The 20,389-nt window shown below is 39.5% G+C and overlaps 1 pseudogene; it reads left to right on the top strand.

The window, feature by feature from the left end:
* LOC105466256 (POTE ankyrin domain family member G-like) overlaps positions 1 to 20,389 on the top strand; it is a 99,189-nt pseudogene that overhangs the window by 8,308 nt on the left and 70,492 nt on the right.

The following is a 20,389-nucleotide window of genomic DNA, read 5'->3' as shown; positions in this document are numbered from 1 at the left end:
TCCTCCCAGTGTTAGTTCAGCCTATGGCCAGGAATGGACAAGGACAGCTTGGAGATTATGAGCAAGATGGAGCCAGTTAGGTAAAATCTTTTTTTCACTGTCTGTTATAATTTTGCATTGGTGGTTTTATAACTTTAAATCACGACTATCACAGATTTCATAAATCTAGGTAAACAGGTAAATATAATGGGATAAATACTTGTAGACAAACTGGTCATGATTTAGAATATAAAGTTAAATTAAATAATAGATATTTCATTATTTGGGTATTTTCCAATACACATATCTTGTAGGAAAACATTCTTGCCAAAAGAAGTGTGTCTTTTCTAAAAAGAAGAAAAAAAAAGAAAAGATCAACAAGTTTTGTCTAATTCAAACCTTACATTATATATAAAACAAGGTAAAATGAACCAGGGAATAAAAAACAGATGTAAAGAAAGTTGTCAAGAGGTTGTTTTTGAGTAAAAAGAGCTTAAAGAGAGATACTATTGTATAAGAAAGATTCCTGTATAGTAAGTTTAGTCCTAAAATAAAATAACTGGTTGTTTAAAAAGAAAGGATGTTCAGAACACATTAGAAAGTCTGACCATGTCATGAACAGTCAGTGTAAAGCCACAACAAGGATTTATGTATTTAAAAAACCCAAAAATTTTTATATAATAAAGTTGTCATATTAAGTTTTGGTTTGCTTAGGAAAAACTGAGATTTTTAAAAATCTAGGTTATTACGTCTGTGTATCTTCCTGTATATGCTTTCAGAATCTTTGCAACATTGAGTTACAGGCATTTACCTCCTAGGTCTAAAAAGGACACTAAGTCCTGCTAAATTTTAAACACTCACAGCAATTAAAGCCTCATTTTCAGGACCCATAGAAGATGCCGATTTAAATAAACTGCTGCCTTCCTGAGATACAGGGCAAGAAATGATGAAAGCTATTCAACTCCTCGAGACCCAGAGACCAGTGAAAGAGGTAGGAGCGTAAGATTGTAAGGGCCGATTTTGAAAGGTAAGGTAAGTTCAGTTTCTCTGTACATTAATTACTAATGTCAAAGGCACACTGGTGCAAAACCAGTACACGGACCCCTGTGTCAGATGAACAAGGTCTTCTTGAAGCATTAACCAGCTCCTTATTACAGGTTACAAAAGGCTTATGGAAGTTATATTTTATAATCAGGATTACATTTTATAGATTGTTTACAAAAATTTTAAAACCAAATGTAATTGACTTTATGCTGTTTTTATTATGGCCTGTTGTTTAGAAAATTAAGTCTCCTGTCTCAAAAAATGAAGGTTTTCACTTTTTAAAAAATTCTTGAATTATCACTTTGGTTAAATAAATGACTTTACAATGACCTGTAATCCTATTTTTAAATATCAAGTGTTTTAAATATTTTATATTTGACAGACTTTCCAAAATCAAATGATATATTATGTCTTTTTCTATCCTGAATAATTCTTTAAGACATTAGGTTCTCTAAAGTCTGAAAATAGCATAATTTGGCTTATCTGGTATAAAATTTATACAGGAAACATTGTCAAATATGAGATGGTGTTTGGCTTTCTTTCGGATCCATTTGTATAAATATGTTATTGGTATGTTTCCAAAATGATGGGAAACTCCTGTAATTCTGATATAACTTAGTGTACATTGTTTGTAATAATCATAATTGTTATGTTAAAATTATTGTGTGCCTCAGACGTAACAAATTCACTTGTCAGTTGTGTCTTTTAACTATGGCTGCCTTAACTTTTTTTTCATCCACAGATAGTTGTTTTGTTTTAAACCCTCTCTGTAAGGTGGGTTTATAATCAGCTATAGGACTCTAATAGGTGCGCTTAAGTTCAGGTTTTCTGATAATTTTGGAAATTGTTACATTGGAATAAGGCAAAAAATTTCAAAACTCTCATGGAGAGCTGAAATGTTCATGACTATCATACAGAACAGGAGTTAACTGAAATAACTGAGTCAATAGAACACTGAAGTAATTTTTTTGACTTTTCGCTTAAAACATTGCTGATACTTTTAGTTTTTCAGAGTTAAGAAACTTTTAAAGTTATTTACAGGTTTTAACAATAAATTATTGTATATTCCTGTGCACAAAATTTGGAGCGTATTTGTTGTTCTCTACCTAATTTCTCCAGAATTTGGAGACCGTGAGTATTGTAAATTTATGGCAATATAGTTATTTGCATAAGTACAATAAAAATCTGTTTTATTTTGCAGTAAGACACAGTTGGAGAATTTGATTATTTTATCAAGGGTTGGACTGAAATGGTGTGCTTTCCTTTAAGGAATCAGACTTACGAAGCCAATAAAGCCCTTCGAAAAGCTGGCCTCATATTTTGTGTGCACAGTCCCTGTATAGGGTTTTGATCTGTGGTAAATGATGTCACTTGCTGACAGGTGCAGAAGCCCCGGTTTATCTTGGAACCTCAAGAGAAGAGGAAATTCACTGAAATCATAGGTATTTGATGGCGTGGTTGGGCTTGGCTTTAAAAAAGTCTTATCTAAGATTCCTCCTATGGAGCAAAGTTCTGTCAAAGCCGATTTAAAAGCCCAGGTAAAAAATTATTATTGCACTGTATGCAAATTATTAGGCCAAGTATAATAAAGCAAATCAATTCTAACATGATTTATCTTTAGTAAAAATGGAAAACTGGAGGGAAAAAATTATGTTTCAAAACTACAGTAGACCTGTTTTTAGATTCTAGTCTTGCCTACTTTTTTTTTCAACTTTTATTATTTTCTACAGCTTGGACCGAATTCTAAGTTTTCTTGGCTACAAGTCTTTAAAATAGTGTTTTCAATTTTTTTTTTTTCAATTAGTCCTAAACTAAGCTGTGCTTTCTTAAAACCCTGAGAACTGAAGCCAAACAACTTAAACTTCAGAAGAAAATAACAGCAACTTGTTTACATACATAAGCCACTTTCATACTTGCCTACTGATGTATGGACTGCACAGTAATGTGGCTTATGTTTATTTTTCCAGGATTGTTCTTTTGTTTGTTGTTTTTTCTCCCTTCCTCCAGCCTATTTTAGCTTCACAGGATGTGAGACTTCACAACCTGCTAAAAATGAGCTTTTGGGAGCTTTCTAGGAATAAACCCTCCTAGCCATGAGAGATCAGATGAAACCCGAGACCAGAGACTCATTTTCTTGTAAAATGCCTTTTCCAAAAGATTTTTTTTAACAAGAAAAGGGGGAAATTGTGAAAGGAAAATATCTTGGGCCCCTAAAATCACAAAGGAAAACTCAGGCTGGAAACTATTTAGGGCCAGCCTGTCTCCCATTCTCTTCAAAGTCACCCCTCTGCTCACTGAGATATATGTGTGTCTGATTGGCTCCTTTGGAGAATCATCAGAAACTCAAAAGAATGTAATCATTTGTGTATCACTGATCTGTGACCTGGAAGCTCCCTCCCTGCTTCCAGTCTTCCTGTGTTTGCTTCAAGTTGTCACACCTTTCTAGACCAAATCAATGTACTTCTTACATATATTGATTGATGTCTCATGTCTTCCTAAAATGTGTAAAACCAAGCTGTGCCCTGACCGCCTTGGGCACATGTTGTCATGACCCTGAGACTGGGTCACGAGTGTGTCCTCAATCTCGGCAAAATAAACTTTCTAAATTGACTGAGACCTCCTTTTGAGTTTGCTGCTGGGCATCCTCCTTGTGTTCATTGGCCTGTGTTTCTCTCTTAATGCCTATCACGAATTGCTTGGGTAACTAAAGCTTTGGGAAGTAATTTAAAATGGAAGAGTGTGACTCTACTCTAGACTTTGTATGTGTAGGAACTGCTTTGGGAATGCGTGACACTTCATTGTCCTACGGGATTTTTGGTAGTGTGTTGTGATCCTGTTTGGAAAACAAAAATATCACATGGTCTGTGTTTTTACGTAAAGGGTGCAAGGGACCTTTTTACATGAATCAATGAAACTGCAGGACCTAGCATCTCTGTTTCATGCTACAGTGAGGATTTCTTGATGGAGAGAGCATTCTGAATCCTTTTCAGCAATATTGAATATTACGCTTCCATATTGTTAAGCCTAGTCACCCTGCTGTGCCGTAGAACACCAGAGTTACCTGCATGTCATCTGAGCATCCCTTTGTAGCCATTTCCAATTCTCCCCTCAGCCTCTGGTACCCACTGTTGACACTGTTGTTCTATGAGATTCACTTTGTTAGATTCCATGTGCGTGAGATTATGCAGTATTTGTGTTTGTCTTCCTCTCCCTCTCTCATTTTTTTAATTTAATGTTCTCCAGGTTTCTCCATCTTGCTGGTAGTGAACTGATGTCCGGAATTTTGGTGGCTGAAGAGTATACTTGTGCATAAATCCTTCAATTCCTGCATTTTTTCAGCTGTGGAAAGACAAGTGGGTTGATTCTACACCTTGATTATTGTCCAGAGTACTTCATGAAACACGGGGAGGGAGAGCCCTCCTTAAGGTAGGTTTCCTTGGCTTTGTGGGTGTAGCCAGTGTTGGGATGGCTAGAGGAACTGGTAGTTGTGGTGGTGGTTCAGAAACCTCCAGCTGTCTCTCCCAGTGAGTATAAGAATTTGCATTCTCACTAGTAGTATGTAGGAGTTCCTCTGTCAGCAAATCTACACTGCCCTTATTTTCACAAAGTTTTATTGCTGTTCCTGGTCATACTTGTTCTCTGGGGAGTTTGATAGTATCTGAGTGTGGTTGGGATTTACAATTTGGGGGATGATTACTGATACGGAGAAACTTTTCTATTACCCGAGAGTCTGTTTCAGGTGTTTTCAGAAATGCCTATGCCAGTCCTCTGGGTGTTTAAAAGCGTGTGTATTGGTTTTTACGTTTTTGTCCACTTAGGACCATTAGTTTCTTGAATATGTTAGGTAAGAAGCCCTTCCAGATCACAGTTTTCCATAATTTTCTTCCAGTCTGCAGGATGCCTTTTATTTGGGTTCTCTATTTTCTCTCCTTTGTTGAAGCTGTGTGAAGCTCTGAAGTTGTCCTTAGTCTCACATGGTTGCATTAGTTTTTGTTAGCACGGATTTCTGTGTCCCTTTGAGAAGAAAAGCGAGATGGTGAAGCCATTGTATGGTCTATGGGTATTTGGTTCCTATGTCTTCCTTTTCTGTTTGTAGCTTAGGTTCACAGGTTCAAGTTTCCCCACAGTGGACACGCACCTTGTGCGTTTTCCTTGGAGATTTTTGGTTTCAGAATTGCAGTCAGGTGTTCAGTGGGTTTCGTGTCGCTTTTTGTGTCTTGTGTAGAGGAAGGGTTTATTTCAGTCCTTTGTACGTGACCCCCCCGTTGCCTCAACCATTGCGCCTTTGGTGTGCTTTTGGGGGAAAACAAGAATCCCATGGGTTCAGTGTTTATAATTTTGGGTTGATTATTTGACTCCTTCATTGTGTCCATTCGGTTGTCTTTCTGTGTTCATGCCGCTAATGGGTGGATTGGACTTTTTGTTTTGTGAGTTTTCTTCCTTTTTTCTATTTCTATTTCCAAAGCTGGGTTTTCTAAAATGATAGCTACTTTTATTGTGATCGAGGGGTACACCTGCAGATTCAGTTCCCTACATGGTTATGCGGTAGAATTTTGATGCTTGGGGTCCTAACGTACCCGTCACCCAGGTAGTGAACGTAACACCAGTTGGGTCTTTCTTCCTCCAAGGCTCCCTGTCTCCCTTCTTTTTTTGTCTGGTATACCCAGCGTCTGTTGATTTCATCTTTATGTTGATGTGTATTGGGTGTCGAGCTTCCACTTACATATGAGAACCTGCAGTGTTTGATCTTCTGTTCTTGCCTCAGTTGCTTAGCAGAGTGGCTTCCAGTTCCACCCATGTTCCTACTGAGGGCATGATTTTGTTTCTGTGTTTGATTTTCCTTAGTGGCTTTTTGGCATTCTTTGATGTATAGGTACCACGTTTTTAAAAATCAGATTTTCTGTTGGTGTGCGTCTAGGTCAGTTCCCCGTCTTTATTCCTGTCAGTAACACTCCTGTGGACGTGTGAGTGTCAGTGTCTTTTTGATAGATGCATGTATTTTTCCCTTGGCTAGATGCACGGGGTGGGATTGCTGGGTCAAAGCGTAAGCTCTGCTTTCTATCCTTTTTTTTTTTTCCAGAAATCTTCAGATTGGTTTCCACAGTTTGAGATCTAGTTTGCATTACCTCCAAGAGAATAGCCGTGTTTGATTTTCTCTGCTGCAACACCAGCATGTTATATTTTGACAGGACAAATGGCCACTCTGACCAGCGTGTGATGGCACTGGTACCTCATCTCTGATGATTAGTGATCTGGAGCATCCCCCAGGCCTGTTGAAATAGCAATCCCTTGAAAATGTCTTCTCAGTTATAACCCATATGTATGTTGCTCAGGCCGCTGTGTGGCCCCAGCACTGTTGGTTTGCACTGGGACTTGGGGATTGTTTGTCATTGTTACCCAGGACAAATGTTACACTGCTTTTCCTACAGTGAGTAGTGGGAGTGGCGTATGGGGACATACGCTTATGCCCACAGTTCCATCAGAAATCCCACTGCCTTAAGACAGTCTCACGGCAACCCAGTCCCAGCCTTGCAGCACCAGGTAACCCTGTGGCGTTTTGACATTGGGTGTGTCTGCATTGTTAAAGTCATTCAGCACATTGCCATGCATTTATCCACTTCGGTCAATGTTAAGGGAAGTTCATTGCCTCTGCTTCTTCAGTAACTGATGTCTGGTGCATCAACTGAATGCATTTCAGGCTTATAAGGCGTTCACCTGAATCTATGGGTAAAAAAGCTTTTCACCATGCCCACCTCCCCAGTGAGTGACCAGTGTCTCATTATTAATGCATCTGATGGCACAGAGTTTTAGTGGTTGGAGGGAGGTCAGTCGCCTAGCAGAGACTGAAATCACGTTGGTATTTACGTTATTACTTTGCTACACCTTGGTTTCTGGCAGGGTTTCACACTGTTTAGTCTGGACTGAATCTTTGAATTACTTTGTCTACCAACTATTTCAAAGAACTTGATAAACTTGTTCTAATTAGCCAACATAGTCATCCATAATGTCCGTATACGAGGTCTAATAATAAAACATTTCTTAATGCACACAGCATGGAAGACGGTCTACACATTTTCAAGTGTAGACTTTGCCTGTGACTCTTTTGTGAGGAATAGTCATTGTTACTTTAGGAAAACCCTGAGTTTATCCAACTCTTGTTAGAATTGGATAAGTGTGAATTCCTACAATAGAATACAAGTGTGAGAGCCAAGTCCTCTGGTAAAATAAACTCATTATTTATGTATGTCTGGTCATTGTATTAATAAAATCAGTTTGTTTTGGCTGAAACGCATGGTTGGCCTTTACAATAGATGTGAAAATGGGATTATAGATCATTGCTGTTAAGTGTGAATATTAGGTTGTGTTTATTGCCAAACTCTCAACAGCTTCTAAGGAGTGAATTTCCAGTGCATTGCTGTTCTCCAAGTACAAGCAGTCCCTTCAGTTTTACCACATTCATCTTTCACACAGTGATGCATGATATGGAGACAGCAGGAATTGAAGTAGAACCAGAGGGAGTAGCTAGGACAGACATTCCGATTCATTCATTTGATTCTCACTATTGTCAGACAGTGAGTAAAGGTTCACTGAAGTTTTCTTTTGATGAATAAAATGGACAGTTTCTCAGTGCAATGGAAGAGCAGCCATGAAGACTTTACTACTGATTAGTGAAGTCTAAACTGGTTTCTGTGTATTCTTTTTCAATTCAACTTTTATTTTAGATTGAACAAAAATGTGCAAGTTTATTGTGTGATACTGAGTTTTGGGGTACGATTGAAGCCATCACTAAGTTAGTGAGCATCTCACCTTCTTTTCACTCTATGACGGAGAACAGACCCTCCCAGTCTTCAGTGCACTCTAAATACTGGCTAATTCTGGCCAATGGAAGGCATCTGTGGAAGAAAAAATCCTCCGGTCATGTGGTATCTGTCTTTATTCACTGTAACATGTTAGGTAATGGTCACAGCCACTCACCATGGCCGTTTTTGATAACGACCCTGCTTTTGTGTTCCAGTAACTTCTGTTGTTTTCCTGATCCTAAGTATGATAGAAACTTCCTGCTGCTGCTAATCTCTGGGTTCCATTTAAAATCCTTCTGTCGGCCGGGCGCGGTGGCTCAAGCCTGTAATCCCAGCACTTTGGGAGGCCGAGGCGGGCGGATCACAAGGTCAGGAGATCGAGACCACAGTGAAACCCCGTCTCTACTAAAAATACAAAAAATTAGCCGGGCGCGGTGGCGGGCGCCTGTAGTCCCAGCTACTCAGGAGGCTGAGGCAGGAGAATGGCGGGAACCCGGGAGGCGGAGCTTGCAGTGAGCCGAGATCGCGCCACTGCACTCCAGCCTGGGCAACAGCGTGAGACTCCTTCTCAAAAAAAAAAAAAAAAAAAAAAAAAAAAAAAAAAATCCTTCTGTCACATGAACGCTATGTGCTGTACTAAATTTTTCCGTAATTAAATACTTAGAATCATTTTTGCCTACTTACTTCAGCCCTTAGTGATATGTTTTAAAAACGCTTATTTTTTTTTTTTTTTTTTGAGACGGAGTCTCGCTCTGTCTCCCAGGCTGGAGTGCAGTGGCGCGATCTCCGCTCACTGCAAGCTCCGTCGCCTCCTGGGTTCACGCCATTCTCCTGCCTCAGCCTCCCGAGAAGCTGGGACTACAGGTGCCCGCCACCACGCCTGGCTAATTTTTCTGTATTTTTAGTAGAGATGGGGTTTCACTGTGTTCGCCAAGGTGATCTCGATCTCCTGACCTTGTGATCCGCACGCCTCGGCCTCCCAAAGTGTTGGGATTACAGGCGTGAAGCCACTGCACCTGGCCAAAAACACTTACAATGTGTTACAATATATTTAGCAAATGTAGGGAATGACATTTTTACTTTCGTCAGCATTTTCACTAGCATTTATGTAGTAATGCTATCTCAAGTATTTTTAGTCATTTAAACGTTACCTAATAGATAACGCTTTTGATTCGTTTCTATGTAAATATACTTGAGATATTCAGTAAATAGTATTTAATATATGTTTCTTTTATGTAATATAAAATTATGATTTTTTTTTAAACAGTGCATCATATTTACTTGTTGGCTTTTTGATAACTTAGAAATAATATTCTGGATTAACTGTGACTCATGAGAGAGTTCGTGCAACTATAATGTTTCCAAATTTACTTGATTTTCAAGACTTACACTAGAACTGTGAGAACAAGGTATTAAGCATATGTATTAATATCACCTTTGGTCAACTCTTGGGTGGCTCCAATGGTAGTGTAGGAATTAACATAATTTTTCCTACTAAAAGTATTGGATTTGTTTTGAGAGACCACAGTTTAAAGTCATTGACATACAAAGTTGTTGGATTAAAAATTTTTAATACATTTGAAGTGGTTTTATAGAAAAATAATTATCTAATCTGGTTTACATTGATAGGTTGTTTTCTTGGATAAGAACTAGACGAAGAGAAAGGGAGAGTAGTGATAAATGTCCAGGTTTTCAAGTTGGAAAATAACAGTGTATTACAACGGATGTGATGTCAAATTACAGATGCTGAAAATGTTATATGTAATCACGTAACCAGAGTAATTATATAAGGTAAAGAAATGAAAGGCATCCAAATAGGAAAGAGGCTGGAGTGCAGTGGCGCCATTTCAGCTCACTGCAACCTCTGCCTCCTGGGTTCAAGCGATTCTTCTGCCTCAGCCTCCCAAGTAGCTGGGATTACAGGCGCGTGCCAGCACACCCGGCTAATTTTTGTATTTTTTTTAGTAGAGACAGGGTTTCATCATATAGGCCAGGCTGGTCTCTAACCCCTGACCTCGTGATCCACCTGCCTCACCCTCCCAAAGTACTGGGATTAGAGGCATGAGCCGCGGCGCCCAGCCAACATAGAGATAATCTTTAAGATTCCATCAAAAAAAAAAAAAAAAGCTGTTAGCTGATAAACACATTCAAAGTTGAGAGTTACAAAATTAACATATAAATAGTATTATTGTTTCTATACACCAATGACAAACTATTAACTGAAAAACAATAAAGTACTTCCATTTATAATAGCATAACAAATATATGTTAAAAGACTAATTTTGAAGAAGGATGTGAAACATTTGTAAACTGAAAATTTATAGCACTGTTGAAATTGAAAGTGACATAAATAGAAAAAATCTCCTATTTATGCATTTGAAAAAATTAATACTGTCAAGATTTCAGTGCTACCCAAAGCAGTCTACAGATTAAATGCAAGCACTATCAAAATCCAGTTCCATTCTTCACAGAAGGAGAAAAATTAGTCCCAAAATCTAAATGGAACTGCAGAAGATGCTGAGAAACCAAAGCAATCTTGAGCAAAAAGGACAAAGCCAGAGGCATCAGACTACTTGATTTCAAATGATATTAAAAAGTTATAGTACTTAAAACAGCACAGCACTGGCATAAAAACAGACTTCTAGACCAGTGTGAGGGAATATAGAACCTATGAATAAATCCATGTGTCTGTGGCCAATTGATTTTTGATAAAAGGGCAAAGAATACACAATGGAGAAAGAAAACTCTCTTCAATAGATAATGTAGAGAAAAACTGACTATTCACATACAGAAGAATAAAATTGGATCGTTATTTCACACTCTATACCAACATCAAATAGCAATGGATGCAAGACTGAAATACAAACCTGCAACCATAAAACCGATGCAAGCAAAGATAGGAGAAAACCGTATGACAATGGCCTGAGCTATGATTTTCTGCAGGTGACCCCAAAAGTACAGGCAATGAAAGCAAAAACATACAAATGAGATTCCATAAAACTAAGACGCTTCTCTGCACAGCAAAAGAAACGGTTATAAAGAGACAACCCACAAATGGGAAGAGGGAATTTTTAAACCATACATCAGGTAAGGGGTTCATATCAATAATACGTAAGGAACTCAACCCAGAAATGAGAAAGCAGGCTTACTAAAAAATAAGCAAAGGACTTGAATAGACATTTCCTAAAAACAGACATACAAAAAGCCAGGTTTTTATCAAAAATGTCGATAAAAGACAGCATTCCTAATTATCAGAGAAATACAAGTCAAAACCACGAAGATACTACCTCACAGATGTTACTGAGGCTATTATAAAAAAAGATGTGGCCGGAAATGGTGGCTCACACCTGAAATCCCAGCACTTTGGGAGTCTGAGGCAGGTGGATTGCCTGAGGTCAGGAGTTCGAGACCAGCCTGGCCAACATGGTGAATCCCCGTCTCTTATTAAAAATACAAAAAATTAGCTGGGCGTGGTGGCACACACCTGTAATTCCAGCTACTCGGGAGGCTGAGGCAGAAGAATTGCTTGAACCTGGGAGGTGGAGGTTGCAATGAGCCAAGATCATGCCACTGCCCTCCAGCCTGGGTGACAGAGCAATACTCCATCTTAATAAATAAATTAAAAAAATAAAAATTAAAAAATGATGGAAGATAACTGTTGATTAGAATGTGGAGAAAACCCTTGTACACTGTTGGTAGGAATTGAAATTAGTACCACCATCTTGGAAAACAGTATGAAGCTTTTTCAAGACATTATAAATATATTTGTATTATGATTCATCAATGTCTCTTCTGGATATGTGTCTAAAGAACTTAAAATCAGTATGTTAAAGAGACATCTACAATTTCATGTTCATTGCAGCATTATTCATAATAGCTATGATTTAGGAACAACCTAAGTGTTTATCAAATGAAGAATGGATAAATATGTGAAAAATTGAAACCCTTATACACTGCTGCTGAGACTTGAAAGCAGTCTGGCAGTTTTTCAAAAGGATAAATACAGAATTATCACATGACTCAGTAAATTCACTCCTATGTATACACCAAAAAGAAAATAAATGCCTACACAAAAAGTAGCATACAAGTATTTATAGCAACAAGAAGTAGGAAACAACAGAAATATCCATGAATTGTGGAGTGGATTAGTAAAATGTGGTGTGTCCGTAAAATATAATAGTATTTGGCAATAAAAAAAAGGTATTAATACATGTTCCAAAAAGGGTGAACGTGTTGAAAACACAAGTGAAAGCAGTGAGTCACACGTAATTATATATTAGTATGATTCCATTTACATGGAATGTCTAGAATAGGCAAATCCTTCCATAATAGGCAAATTCTTAGGAAGCAGATGGGTGGTTGCCTAGGGCTGGGAGGGGTTTAAAGGAAGAGTGGGGAAAATGGGGAAAGATTGCTAATGGGTGCAAGGTTTCTTTTAAGGAGCATAAAAATGTTTTAAAATTATATTGTGGCGATTGTTTATCCACCCAGTTAATACACTAAAAAATTGAAGTTTACACTTTAAATGAGTGAATTAAATAATATATAAATTATATTTCAATGAACCTATGAAAAAAGTTAAAAATGTGATATACATACACACATATACAAAAAATTCTTTTCATTGTTTATTTCCATAGGTATTTGGGGAACAGGTGGTGTTTGATTATATGAGTAAGTTCTTTCGAGGTGAGATTTTGGTACACCCAACACCTGTGCAGCATATGCTGTATCCAGTTTGTAGTCTTTTATTTCTCACCCACCTCCCACTTTTTCCCCCCAGTCCCCAAAGTCGGTTGTAGTATTTTAATGCCTTTGCATCCTCATAGCTTAGCTCCCACTTGCGAGTGAGAGCATACTGTGCTTGGTTTTCCATTCTTAAGTTACTTCACTTAAATAGTAGTCTCCGATCTCATCCAGGTTGCTGTGAATGCCATTATTTTTTTTTTTTTTTATGGCTGAATAGTATTCCATGGTGTGTGTGTGTGTGTGTATTATGTCTATTACACACACACACACACATATATATCATAATTCCTTAATCTCTTTGATTGATGGACATTTGGGGTGGTTACATATTTCTGCAGTTGTGAATGGTGCTGCTGTAAACATGCGTGTGTCAAGTATCTTTTTCATATATTGACTTCTTTTTGTCTGGGGAGATACCCAGTAATGGAATTGCTGGATATAATGGTAGTTCTACTTTTAGTTCTTTAAGAAATTTCCACACAGTTTACCATAGTGGTCGTACTAGTTTACGTTCCCACCAGCAGTGTAAAAGTGTTCTTTTTTTCACCATATCCCCACCCACATTTATTATTTTTTGATGTTTCGATTATGGCCATTCTTGCCAGGAGTAAGGTGGCTTGGCATTGTGGTTTTAATTTCCATCCCTGATCATTAGTGATGGATGAGCATGTTTTCATGTTTGTTGGCCATTTTTATATCTTCTTTTGAGTCGTTAGCCCATTATTTGAAGGGATTGGTTTTTTTTTTTGCTGAGTTTTTTGTAGATTGTGGATATTAGTCCTTTGTCAGATGTATAGATGGTGAAGATTTTCTCCCTTTCTGTGCTTTGTCTGTTTACTCTGCTAATTGTTTCTTTTGTTGTGTGGAAACTCTTCGGCTTAATTAAGTCTCACCTGTTTATCTTCATTTTGTTGTCGCACTTGTGTTCGTTCTTGGTCATGAAGTGTCTCCCTAAGCCAATGTGTAGAAGGGTTTTCCAATGTTATTTTCTAGAATTTTTATGGTTTCAGGTCTTAGATTGAAGTTGACTTTTGTGTAAGGTAAAGAGATGGGGATCCAGTTTGATTTTTTGGCACGCGGCTTGCCAATTATCCAAGCACCATATGTTGAATAGGGTGTCCTTTCCCCACTTTATGTTTTTGTTTACTTTATCAAAAATCAGTTGACTAAGTATTTGGGTTTATTTCTGGGTTCTCTATTCTGTTTCACTGGTCTATGTGCCTATTTTTATACCAGTATCATGCTTTTTTGCTGACTGTGGACTTGTAGTAGAGATTGAAGCCAGGTAATGTAATGCCTCCAGATTTGTTCTTTCGGCTTAGTCTTGTTTTGGTTATGTGGGCACTTTTTTGGTTTCATAGGAATTTTTGAATTATCTTTTCTAGTTCTGTGAAGAATGATGGTGATATTTTGGTGGAAATTGCTTTGAATTTGTAAATCGCTTTTGGCATTATGGTCATTTTTACAATGTTGATTTTACCCATCCGTGAGCATGAGAGGTGTTTCCACTTGTTTGTGTCATCTGTGATTTCTTTCAGCAGAGTTTCGTAGTTTTCCTCGCGGAGGTCTTTTACTTCCTCGTTAGGTATATTCTTATGTATTGTATTTTATTCTTGCAGCTGTTGTAAAGGGGTGAGTTCTCGAGCTGATTCTCAGCTTGCACATTGTTGGTGTACGGCAGATCTATTGATTTGGATACATTAATTTTGTGTCCTGAAGTTTTGCTGAAATTATCAGTTTTAGGAGCTTTTTGGAGGAGTGTTTAGGGTTTTCTAGGTATACAATCATAATCAACAGCAAACAGTGATGATTTGACTTCCTCTTTACCGATCTGGATGCCCTTTATTTCTTTCTCTCATTTGATTGCTCTGGTGGGACTGTCAGTGCTGTGTTGAATAAAAGTGGTGAGAGTGGGCATCCTTGTACTTACTGTTTCAGTTCTCAGAGGAAATGTTTTTAACTTTTCCCCATTTAGTATTATGCTGGCTGTGGGTTTGTCATAGATGGTTTTTATTACCTTAAGGTATGTCCCTTCTATGCATGTTTTGCTGAGGGTTTTAATTATAAACGGATGCTGGATTTTGTCAAATGCCTTTTCTGTGTCTATTGAGATGATTATGTGACTTTGCTTTTAATTCTGTTTATGTGATGTGTCACATTTATTGACTTGCCTGTGTTAAACCCGAAGAGCTAGGGTGTTCTCAGGAGCCGCCGGGTGCCACAGCAGCTTTGGGATAACTTGAGGCCGCATCCTGTGGAAGAGACACCTCCTGTCCTGGCGTGGATGGCTGAGGACAGAGCTTTGGTGTGGCTTCTCCGCGGCCGGCGTCTTTGGGGAGTTTGGCTTCTTCGGGCAGTTCTTCCTTCGTGGTGAGTACAGAAGCTTTCATTTTCTGGAATGTTCTGTGCATTCCTGCTGGGTTCTCCTTTTCTTTTTTCTCTCTTGTCATCTTAGTATGAAGTTGACAGTAGTGCTCATTCCCTGGGGCTGTCGAGGTTGGAAAGAGGAGGAGGCTTTAGGGCTGTTTCTGAGGGAGACTCCCCGTGTAGAGGGAGAGAGAGGAAAGCTCTGGCTGTGAGAGGAAGGGGAAGCCCGGCCCAGGTGGGGTTTTGGGGCCAGGCCTCAGGTGGAAGGAAAGGATCCCGGCCACTTCTAGGATTTGCTGATTTTTAAATTGTTTTTATTTTTTTGGAGATAGGGTCTGGCCCTGTTGCCCATGCTGGAGTGCAGTGGCAGATCTCAGTTCACTGCAGCCTCCACTTTCTGGGCTCAAGGGATTCTCCAGCCCCAGCCTCCCCAGTAGCTGGGCCTGTGCCACCATGCCCAGCTATTTTTTTTTTTTTTATTTTTGGTAGCCACGGGGTTTTGCCATGTTGCCCAGGCTTGTCTCAAACTTCTGAGCTCAAAGCAATCCTCCCGCCTTGGCTTCCCTAAGTGCTGTGATTACAGGCATGAACTACTGTGCCCGGTCTGCAGAATTTTGTTTTTCTTGTATTTTTGGTAGAGACAGGGTTTCGCCATGTTGCCCAGGCTGGTCTCAATCTTGTGAGCTCAAAGCAATCCTCCCGCCTTGGCTTCCCTAAGTGCTGTGATTACAGGCATGAACTACTGTGCCTGGTCTGCAGAATTTTGTTTTTCTTGTATTTTTGGTAGAGACAGGGTTTCGTCATGCTGCCCAGGCTGGTCTCAAACTTCTGAGCTCAAAGCAATCCTCCCGCTTCGGCTTCCCAAAGTGCCGGGGTTGCAGGCATGAACTACTGCGGGTGGTCTGCTGAATTTTTACATTTGTTTCACAGCCGTTGGGACATAGGGTGACTTTTCTCAGTGTCCCCGCAGCGTATGCCTAATTCTGTCCCTGCCTGGGGGGAAGCTCCCTTCCGTGAGGTTTAATGTCGTCCCTGCGGAAATGTCTATTCAGGTTCCGTGCTCAGTTTTGGATGGATCATGTTTTTGTTGTTGCTACTTGGTACTGTTAATGTGTTGCATATTTTCCATAACAACCCTGTTAGCCGATGTGTGATTCCTCAAAATGTTCCCCCAGCCTTTCTCTTTGGGTTCATTGTTTCCTTTTCCTTGCAGAAACTTCTCACTTTGATGTAGCCTGCATGTTGTTTTTATGGCCAGGCATGATGGTTCATGCCTGTAATCCAAGCACTTTGGGAGGCCAAGGTGGGCAGATCACTTGAGCCAAAGAATTTGAGACCAGCCTAGGCGACATGGCAAAACTTCATCTCTACAAAAAATACAAAAAATTAGGCGTGATGGTGCGTGCTTGTAGCTCCAGCTATTCAGGAGGCAGAGGTGGGAGGATCACTTGTGCCAGAGAGGTCAGGGCTGCAGTGAGCCATGATCATGCCACTGCACTCCAGCCTCAGTGACAGAGTCCCTGTCTCAAAACAATTTTTTAAATCTTTTTAGTAACGTTCATTTCGGTAAGAGTGAAATGACGTCTGAGTGTGGCTTTGAAGTACTTTTTTTTTGATGAATAGTGATGTTGAGGACCTTTTCTCTTCCCTGTTAATTTTATGTCATCTTTGCAGATATCTCTAAGTTCTTTGCTCAGTATGAGTTTGGATTTGTATTTTTATGCTACTTAGTATTCCTTTTTTCTGTGTACGTGTTTGGTAACAACAGTTTATCACTTCTATGATTCCCTCAAATTTTCTAACAATTTTTTTTGAGACAGAGTCTCATTGTCTACCCAGGCTGGAACATAGCAGCCTATCAGGGATTGTGAGTCCTCCCACTTAGTTTCTATTTCTCAGGGTTCCTTAGACACACAGGGCCATTTCCATGTGATCATTAGCGTTGTATATTCACATTTCTTAAATTTTTGTGCGTAAAAAAGTATATAATTAGAGAGTATGCTGGAACCGTTTTTCCTCTGGGACTTTTTGGTACATGTATATTTTTAGTAATGATCAAATTGGGGTACTTGGTATATCTGTTCTCATACAGTTGTTATTTCTCTGTTGTTATAACATTCAAATTGCTACCTTCTAGCTTTTTTGGAAAATGTACTATTTTGTTAACCAGAGTCACCCAGTTGCGGCATAGAACACAAGAATGTTTTTCCCAACTAACTGCAACTTTGTTTACATAGCCAGTCCTCCCATTTCCTCCTTCCCCTCTCCTCGGAAAACCACTACTGTGCCTTTTATTTACTGAAGGCAGAGTTTTTGGATTCCATGTAAGTGAGATGAATCTGCTTGTTTTTCTATGCCTGGCTTATTTTATTTAACATTCTATTTTCCAGGTTCATCCATGTGGCTCCAAATGAAAATCACATTATTTTGTTATGGATGAAGAGTATTGCGTTGTGCAGATACACTGCAGTGTCTTTATCTCTTCATGTGTGGTTGGATAGGTTGATTCCATTATCTTCTGTATTGTGAATAGCGCTTTATGAGGCATGGGAAGGCAGATACTTTTTTTTTTTGAGACAGAGTCTTGCTCTGTTGACCAGCCTGGAGTGCAGTGGCGCGATCTTGGCTCGCTGCAAGCTCTGCCTCCCGGGTCCACGCCATTCTCCTGCCTCAGCCTCTGGAGTAGCTGGGACCACAGGCGCCCGCCACCTCACCTGGCTATTTTTTTTGTGTGTGTATATTTAGTAGAGATGGGGTTTCACCGTGTTAGCCAGGATGGTCTCAATCTCCTGACCTCATGATCCACCTGCCTCGGCCTCCCAAAGTGCTGGATTACAGGCGTGAGCCATTGTGCCAATAAGTTGGCAGATAATTTTTATGGTACCAGTTTCCTTTGCCTTAAATGCGTACCCAGCGTGAGGAACATCCCAACTTTTTTTCACAGTATATACACGCATTTACATTGACATCAATAGCATAGACGAGCTTCCCTTTCTGTAAGTCTACCCTGGTTGCTGCCGTCCAAAATTTTTATTGCTGTTTTGGTGATACTCATTCTCAGTGGAGTTTGATGGTATCTGATATCGGGGTGTGATTCTGACTTACATGTTTGGAGTGATTAGTGATGTGGAGAATCTTTAGTTTCACCTGTGGATCAGTTTCATGTCCTTTGCAGAAGAGGTTGTGCAGGTCCTTTGCATATTTTTAGCTTGTGTATTTTTAAAAATCTTTTCTCCACTTAGCAGCTTTAGTATTTGAATATGTCAGATCACAACCCCTTCCAAAACTATGTTTTTCCAGTTTTCCCCCAATCATCCTTTCCGCCAAGGTGTAGGATGCTTTCTCTTTGGGGTCATTGTTTTCTCCCCCGTGCAGAAGCTCTAAAGTGTTGGTCTCACAGATTTATATTTGATTTTGTCAGCAGGGATTTCTGTGTCTCATGAGAGAGAGAGAGAGAGAGAGAGAGAGAGAAAAGAGAGAGATGGCAAAGTCATTGTATTTTCTATGGGTATTTTCCCCTAAGTGAGACCATGTGGTATTTGGTTTTCTGTTCTTTCCTTAGTTCGCTTAGCATAGTGGCCTGCAGGTCCATCCTTCTTGCTGCTAAGAGCATGAATATTTTTTTAAGCTGTGTATCATTTTGCGGTATCTTTGTACAGCACTTTAAAACATCGAATCAACTGTTAAAGGGAACATAGGTTAATTTTTATTTTTTCTTGTGAATAGCACTTCTAAGAACATACCCATGCCTGTGTCATTTTGAAAGAAGGATTTATTTTTCTTTTATGTGTAGATACCCAGTTACGCGATTGCTCATTTGGATGGTAGTTCTGAGTTCTTTGAGGAACCTCTAAACCACTTCTCATAGCGTGAGAACGAGTTTTTATTCCCACCAAGAGAGTAGCAGTGTTTGCTTTCCTCCGCTGCCTTGCCACCATGTAAATGTTTGGACTTAGGACAAGTGGCCATTCTGACCGATGTGAGATGGTATCTCCATGTGCATGTGAGTTACATTTCTCTGATGATGAGTGATGTTGAGTTTTTTTCTTGTCTATTGGTCACTTGTACATATTGTTTTTACAAGTACGTGTACGTGTTCATGTCTTTTTGCCCATTGTTTGGGTTATTTGTTTTTCTGCCTCTTGATTTTTTTAAGGTCATGTTAGAGTCTGGCTATTAGACCTTGGTCAGAAGTGTAGTTTGGGAACATTTTCTCCCATTCCGTAGGCTGTGTGTTTACTGTGCTGGTGATTTATTTTGCTATCTGGCAGTGTTTTAGTTTCTTTGGCCCAACTTGTCCATTTTAGTTTTTCTTGTCATTGCTTTTAGCAACTAAGTCATCTAAATTCTTTACCAAAGCCTGTGCTGAGAAAGGTATTTCCTAGGTTTTCTTGTAGGACTTGTATAGTTTGAGGTCTTCTACTGAAATCTTTCATCATTCGCTTTGAGTTAGTTTTTACATCTTGTGAGAGGTAAGGCTCCAGTGTTATTCATCTGCAAGTGGCTAGACACTATCCCGGTGCCATTCATTGCATAGTGAGCCCTTTCTACATCTGAATGTTGGTGTTTCAAAGGTCAGATGGTTGCAGGTATGTGGGGTTACTTCTGGGTTTCCTATTCTGTCTAGGTGGAGGTGGGTCTGTAGCTTTTCTGTGAAATTTGAAATTGGAGAGTGTGGTCCATCTGACACGGTCTGGATCTCCCAGCATGGCTTTGGAGTTTCAGAGCATTCTGTGGTCCCATGGGAATTTTAGCATTCATTGTTTCTTTACATCACTTTCAAAGAACAAAATTGACCCCATCCTAAAGGTGTACAAGTAGAAGGTAGAGTGGAACATTTGGGTCCATGCATGTATCACATAGTGATGAAATCAGGGAAATATAGTGTCATTTTTTGCCTTGTAGAATGTTCCTGTCTTTGAGTGGAGAAGTGCCAGAACCCTTCTTTCTGGCTGTCTTGAAAACTATCCTCTGGTAAAGTTTTTTCTAGTTACCCTGCTGAGGAATAGAACAGCAGGTTTCATTCCTCTTATGGAACGTGTCACTTCGTGCCTATTTCCTATCCCCACCCATGCCCAGTTTTCTCTTCCAACCCTGGCAAGCACTGGTGCTTTGTAGGTCTATGTGAGATAAAGGGTCTTAGATTCCTCATCAGTGAGGTAATGTGAGGGTTGTCTTCTCTGCCTGATGTGTTTCATTGACCATAACGTCCTCCAGGTTCCACCATGTTGCCGCAGATGACGTGATTTCAGTACCTGTTCTGGCTGAAAAGTATTTGTTTGTGAATGGATATTGTGGTTTCTGGATCCCATCCTCTGCGGGTGGACAGGCAGGTTGGTTCCTTATCTTGGCTATTGCGACTGGTTGTACAGTCAGCATGGGAAGGCGATTATGTCTTCCGTGTACTGATTTCATATGATTCCAACAGCAGCACAGCTCAGTGAAATGGT

The sequence above is a fragment of the Macaca nemestrina genome (genome assembly GCF_043159975.1).
Source record: "Macaca nemestrina isolate mMacNem1 chromosome 11 unlocalized genomic scaffold, mMacNem.hap1 SUPER_11_unloc_1, whole genome shotgun sequence".
Taxonomy (NCBI): domain Eukaryota; kingdom Metazoa; phylum Chordata; class Mammalia; order Primates; family Cercopithecidae; genus Macaca; species Macaca nemestrina.
The sequence above is the reverse complement of the archived record's forward strand: the minus strand, read 5'-3'. Positions and strand labels throughout refer to the sequence as shown.